The 6000-nt window shown below is 51.0% G+C and overlaps 1 protein-coding gene across 6 annotated transcripts in view; it reads left to right on the top strand.

Moving 5' to 3' along the window:
* The first annotated feature begins 251 nt into the window (after positions 1 to 251).
* MEGF11 (multiple EGF like domains 11) overlaps positions 252 to 6000 on the top strand; it is a 408014-nt gene continuing 402265 nt past the window's right edge. For all 6 annotated transcript variants that reach the window (XM_088139201.1, XM_088139198.1, XM_088139204.1 and 3 more), the window contains exon 1: positions 252 to 400. The gene's annotated coding sequence lies outside the window, so the exon portion shown is untranslated. The remainder of the gene's footprint in view (positions 401 to 6000) is intronic.

Raw genomic sequence — 6000 nt, 5'->3', positions numbered from 1 at the left:
CGAACTGGAAGGATCGCCCGCGGCTGTCGCAGGACTTAATCATTTATTAACTGCAGTCCGCGGCTGGGAACCGCGCCGCCGCCCCCTCCCCCGAAGGCGCTCTGCAGGCGCTCAGAGGCGCGCTCCCCGGCGGCGGGGGCGGGGGCGGCGTGGGGGCGGCGCCGGGCTGGGCCGGCTGCGAGTCCCCGCCCGCCGGGCCGCCCCGTCCTGCTGGGAGGCGGGTTTAAGGCGCTCGTGCGGCTGCAGCAACTTTCCCAGCCGTGCCGACGAGGCGCCGGGAAGGACCACCGAGCCCGAGCCGCGGCCGCGAGCCACATCCCGGCCTCGGCGGCCTCGGCGGCGGCCGTTCCTCCTCCTGCTGGGTCTCGCCCCGCGCCTGCCTTCGCCGGGTCCGACCCAGGTAAGTGCAGAGTCTCTGAGCGCGTGCAGAGTTCCTGCCAGCGGGCGCCCCTTTGCGCGCGCGGAAGGCGCAGACCGCCCGGCGAGTCTTCAGGACCTTTCGAGAAGGCGAGGCGGAGGAAGCGAGGAGGGAGGGCAGCCCCGTCCCTTCCCTTCCCAGACCCTGGTGGGGTTCTCCTCCGCGCCTGTCCTGTCCTTGCCGGAGGGTGCCGCTCCCCCAGCTGGCTCAGTGCCGGCTCGCGGGAGCCCAGAAGGTGATGCCAGCCTTGCCCTCCAGCGGAGCGACCCTTTTGCCCCCTCCCTTGCCCAAGGAGGAGGATCGGAGCTCCTCTGAGTCTCTACGAGCCGGGAATCCCCGCTCTGGGTGGAGTCCGGACTGACCCCCCCCCCCAAATCCTAGGAAAGAGCTGGCTAGTTCCTCTGCTGGGCTGACCTTCCCTCCCCCCCCCCCCCAAGCTACATTGGGTAAAATACCTCCCTGTTCTAATCCCCCCCCCAGAGAAGAAAACCCTCCCATTCCTCCCAGATGCTGCGGTTCAACTCTCACCCCCTTTCAAGAGTGGATCCCCCCCCCATATATATGTATAGGGGGAGATTTGACTCTTCCGCTGAAGTGCCTGTGGCCGTGTGCAGAGAAGCTGTGGAGCCCCCCCCTTTTCCGCTGCTAGTTAAAGATGAACTTCTGTGGTCCCCCCCCCCCCCCCGCAAACCCCATCTGCCCAGTCCCTGCGCTTTCGGGGCTCCGAGTTCACTCCAGGCAGCCCAGTGCGTGATAAATGGGGCTTCCCGGCGAGGGGGGCTGGGTGGGAGCGCGGGGACAATGCGGGTGAGCCGGCCTCTAGCAGGGAGGGGCGGGGAGTTGGGTGGCAGCGCCGGCGGGAGCGGGGCGAGGGTGGGGAGGGGGTCTTGGCAAGGGACAGCCTCGTTGCTCGCGGCGATCCAGACCCCATTCCAGATTCCGCGCTGTTTGTATCTGCAGAGCCGTCGCCGGATCGGGGAAACGAGAGCCTCGCTTTTAATTGTGTTGCAGTAATTGGTGGCAAGGGGGCATTCAAGGGGCTGGAACTTGCTTGCCCTTCCCTAACCGCTAAGCCATCCTGCTTAGCGATGGAGGGGGGGGGGTCTTCTTTGGTCTCCTAAATCCATTTTGTCTGACTCTTAAAGTTTGTGCTGGAACTATCCCAGAGGTTGCGGAGAGGGGAGCTGGAATCCCACCTACCCCTTCCTAGACGGGACCCACATCATGCCCCCCTCCTGCTGGATCTGATGAGACGGCTAGATGCAAGGGGGCAGGTGGTCCCTCAAATAACCCGGCCCCATGCCATATAGGGCGTCATAGATCACATCCAGCACCTGGAACTGAGCCCATCTTGAAGGGGGCAAAGCTCTTCCCCCACACATTGGGGTGCAAAATTGCCTTCCAGGATGACTTGCTTGAGCGAAATCTCCCAATCAGCCTGGGTCAGCAGCTTTGAATCCTGGGAGGATGGTCCTGGCCATCCTCAACATGGAAGTAATTCCCACTCCCCGACAGCCTAGGAAACAATGTTGGGCTTCTTTGCCTTTAACGGAACTCCTTTTAACTCTGGGGAGTTAATCTGGGCAGTTTCGGGCTTTTTTCCCCCTTCTGATTGCTCCTTGCAAGCTGCTGGCCACCGGCCTTGCTGCTTGCAGCCTCGGAGAGCTTGGGCTAACAGGCTGCCATGTTGATAAGAGACTGCCATAAAAAACATTGTGTCATTCGCACATCCTCAGGACTGTCTTTGAAGGAGTGGTGGCTCCAGCTTGCGCACTCACCAACCTGTTGTACTTTTGATGAGGTTTTAATTTGCCCGCCTGCGTGGGGGGACTTGGGTGCCGAATTTAGCAGACTAATAAACATCCTGGAGGCCGAGGGAGTGGGAGCAAGCTTCTGCACGGAGCGCTCGGGGTCCTCACCGGAAAATGTCGTTCCTCTGCAAGTGTATGTTAGAAGGGAAGTGGTGGCCGAAGTAACTCGGGCAGTATAAAGCTTTGTCATGAGCTGGAAGGATGCGTGCAGAATGCTGTTTGCCTGCTCTGTGGGTGGATGGTAGCCTTTGGAAATAATTTATGGAGAGTATGTGGCTGTTTGGAGTGAGTCTTGGAAATCCTGCTGGCGATATGTACTTTATTGCCCAATACTTGGGTAAAGTTAGTTTGCTGGTGGTTGCCCATTTGGTGATGAATTTTGTAAATGGACAGTTGAAAGCAATTTTAGTTTCCTGATTTTCAGAAAAGAATAATGTCTGTTCCTTGGTTGCCCTAAGAAAAATTAAATGGCTGAGCGGAGTCCTGTTAATTTAAATAAGTGAAGAGATTTTTAAAATTTTATATTAGCTCCAAAGGTTGAAAATGAATAACATGTTTTTCCCCCCTCTGGCCCTCCTTCCATATCTCATGTATTTAGCTTGAAGAATGTTTAAAGCCCTCTTTTTCTTTTTCTTTTTTTCTTCGTAAAAAGCCCTATTAGAATAATTTTGCTGTACAAATGAATTTGTGGAGCAAATTGTGCTTTAAGCTGTCATTATTGTTCTGTGTCTTAAAGCAAATGCGCTACTCAGCAAAATTATGATTTCTTGAAATGAGGCACTTTTTAATGGAAGTGAATAGAGCTTTTAAAAGCAGGTGGCACCAAGTGCCTTTGCCTGTGAAAAGGTTAAAAGAACCCTCCTCTGAACGTCTGAAATGTTTTCTGCATTATCACAACGTCTACGTGTGGCTGTTGTTTTTTGAATAGCATATGCAAAAGGTTCCTTGGTCGCTCTGAAACTTTCAACAAGATGCAAAGGCATGGTGGAATTCCTAGAGGTCATTCGCTTCATGAAGCTGAGCCACATCCCATAATAAAAGCACTGAGATGGGTTTTATCATGATTATTTTGCCTAGAACACCAGAGTTGTGAACAGTGAGGAAGAAGAAAGAAGGAAGGGTCTCAGGATGTCTTAGAAATTGCCCCTGATTATCCAGTCTTCCATGCTGGACATGGAAAGAGGGGTGGCAGCTATGATGAAGTTACACAGAGCTTGACGGTCAGGTTATTCCCTCTCCCAGGAAGTCTGAAGGCGCTTTTGGGCACCCATGGAGCTTTCTGCAAACCTTCCGTAAAATAGATCTTCAACTCCATTCTTGTGCCTGGTGAAATTAGGGAGATTGGACCTTTTTAGGACTTGGATGGGTCACCACCAGGAAATCCCAGGTCTGTAGGCTAAATTGGGAAATCCAAAAAGCATCCAGGAAAAGGCACGGGGAAACCCCCTCTGTGTTGTTGCCAAGAACAATACATGGATGTGCCCACAGAGGCTCTAGGAGTCAAGCTCAGCTGAAAAAAAATACTCCCCCCCCCCCCAAAAGCAGCCTTCTCGTCAAATCAGATGGGGATGTATTCCTATATATGCCACAAGGCTCCTTTGCAGGTTAGCACTAAAAAAATGCAGCAGTTTAAAAAGATCTGCTTAGCGTGGTGTGCAAATCCAGCCGTTGGTTGAACTGCAGTTTATGGCTTAGCATGATTACCCTTGTGACATAATGTACAAATGATGGTTAAGGAAGCCATGGTTAGCATGATATACAAGGTGCTCTTTGTTCTGTTGAGTTGGCATTGGAGCAAGATTTCTGCATCGGCTCTAAAGCCCCTTCCCCAATCCCCTTTCCCCGGTTTCAGACTTCCCAGTTTGAAGACCCCGGAGAGGCATTTGCCTAAAGTGCCACCCTGGTCTTTTCGAGTAGCGCAAGTCAGGAAGGGCTGTGTTGGCTGGTACAGATCCCTAAGGCATCTTTGCTTCTGTGCGGGGTGCTAGCGGGGCCTCGTGTTCGATCCAACATTTTGTATGTTCGAGCAGAGCAGAGACAAACCGATACTCAGATTCTTGTCAGTGCAAGGAATCCTGCTTCGAAGGCAACTTCAGATGCCTCTACTGTGGAAGAAATGTTGGGTTTCGATGGGAGGGAGATGAAGGGAATCCAGATTCCAGACCGGCAACTTTTTGCTCTGTTCCAATATTGAGCTTGTCCTTTGATGTGATGGAGTCTCACCTCGGCTTGCTCTGCAGCTCTGCAATAACCCCCATCACGCCCTGCCCTCGTACTCCTATGATTCCTTCTGTTCTCGGCTCACCCAGGGGACTTGGGGAAGGGTGGCTGTCTCCCTCCTTGCACCCGGGCTTGGTACGAGTGAGTGGCATTTGGGGCCCTTCATTGCAGCAGGTTCCTCCCTGCGAGGATCCCTTTGAGCTTTGGCAAGAGCAGGACAAGAGGCTTCTGCTCACGAGATTCCAGCTCACGTGTGGGCAGACTTTGGGCCTGGGGGATATTTCTGCAACATTGAGAGCATCTCTTCCGGGAAGACGATGGAAGAGGGTCCTCCCTCTCCCCCAGGTGACCTCTGACTTCCTGGCCAGCTGGACACATTTCTATCAGGTTTGAGCTTGAAGCATGCTCGTAGGAAGCGCCCAGGAAGCAAACATGGCTAGGAGACCTCAATGATGGGTTATGGTTTGTACTCTGTGAGCTTCTTTCAAGCGAACGGGGAGAGGTAAGGACCAAAGAGAGTCCCTGTGGGTCTGTCCCAGCGCCATGCTGAGTGCCCCAAGCTTCAGGCTGCTTGCATTTCACACAAAATATTGCTGAAGTCATTCTGTGGGTGACTTCCTGTATGGCTGCAGTGTTCACCAACAATTAGCATATGGTGCAACCTATATGCACACCAAAATGGATTTGCATTTCAGATTTTATTGGGCTTCGTGTTTTCTTTTGCTGAGCCTGGATTATTTTTAGTTGGATTTTAATAACTTTATTAAATTTTTAAAAAATCAGCTAAAACGATGGCAGGAAACCTAGAATTTGCAATAAATCCCCAAATGTGCATCTGGTAAGCAAAAGTTTGAAAATATGAAGCTGCAAAGTGTGATGGATTTGGAAATGCTGTTCCTTTAGGTTGGCTTGCGTTGCACATCCAATATAGATCTAGCTTGTCTAAAAATGGAAAGAAACAGTACAAATTTCAGTTCTTCGGCACACATTTCACATCATGAAAAGCAAACTGCGAATGATTTACTGAAATTTTGTCTCTTAAAAGAAAACCTATTGGAATGAAGAATTAGTAGGAAAAAAAGCAACTTATTTATAGCAGTAAAATCCATTCGTTTTAACTTCTGCCTGTCTGTTCTCAGTATTCAGGTGGGCATGAGAACAATTTATTTATTATTAAATTTGTACACTGCCTGACTCCCAGCGACAAATTTAATAACAAATGGAATAATTGAAACAGGTTGCCAGAACCCAGAGATACACATAAGAATGGGAGCCTAAGGGATTTTGATATTCCAACATGGCTAAAACCTTAGCTTTACACATTTTCTTTGAAATTTAGCTGAAATCTGCTTTTCTGCTATTTCTGCCCACATGGTTGGCTTTATTTGCTTTTGGACAGTTGAAGATCACTCTCTTGTCATTTGTCCTCCTTGTAGTAAAAAACAAGAATTCTCTATAGGAATTAGTTTCTGGGTCCTCACAATTCTCCCAGGATGAGGTAAGGTACTCCAGTTGTAACTTAACAGAGCACAAATGAGAGCAAAATTATTA

This window comes from Python bivittatus, unplaced genomic scaffold (genome assembly GCF_059951505.1).
Source record: "Python bivittatus isolate LINGU-HERP-01145 unplaced genomic scaffold, Pbiv_v1 ctg000210_np1212, whole genome shotgun sequence".
In the NCBI taxonomy this organism is placed as follows: Eukaryota; Metazoa; Chordata; class Lepidosauria; order Squamata; family Pythonidae; genus Python; species Python bivittatus.
The sequence above is the reverse complement of the archived record's forward strand: the minus strand, read 5'-3'. Positions and strand labels throughout refer to the sequence as shown.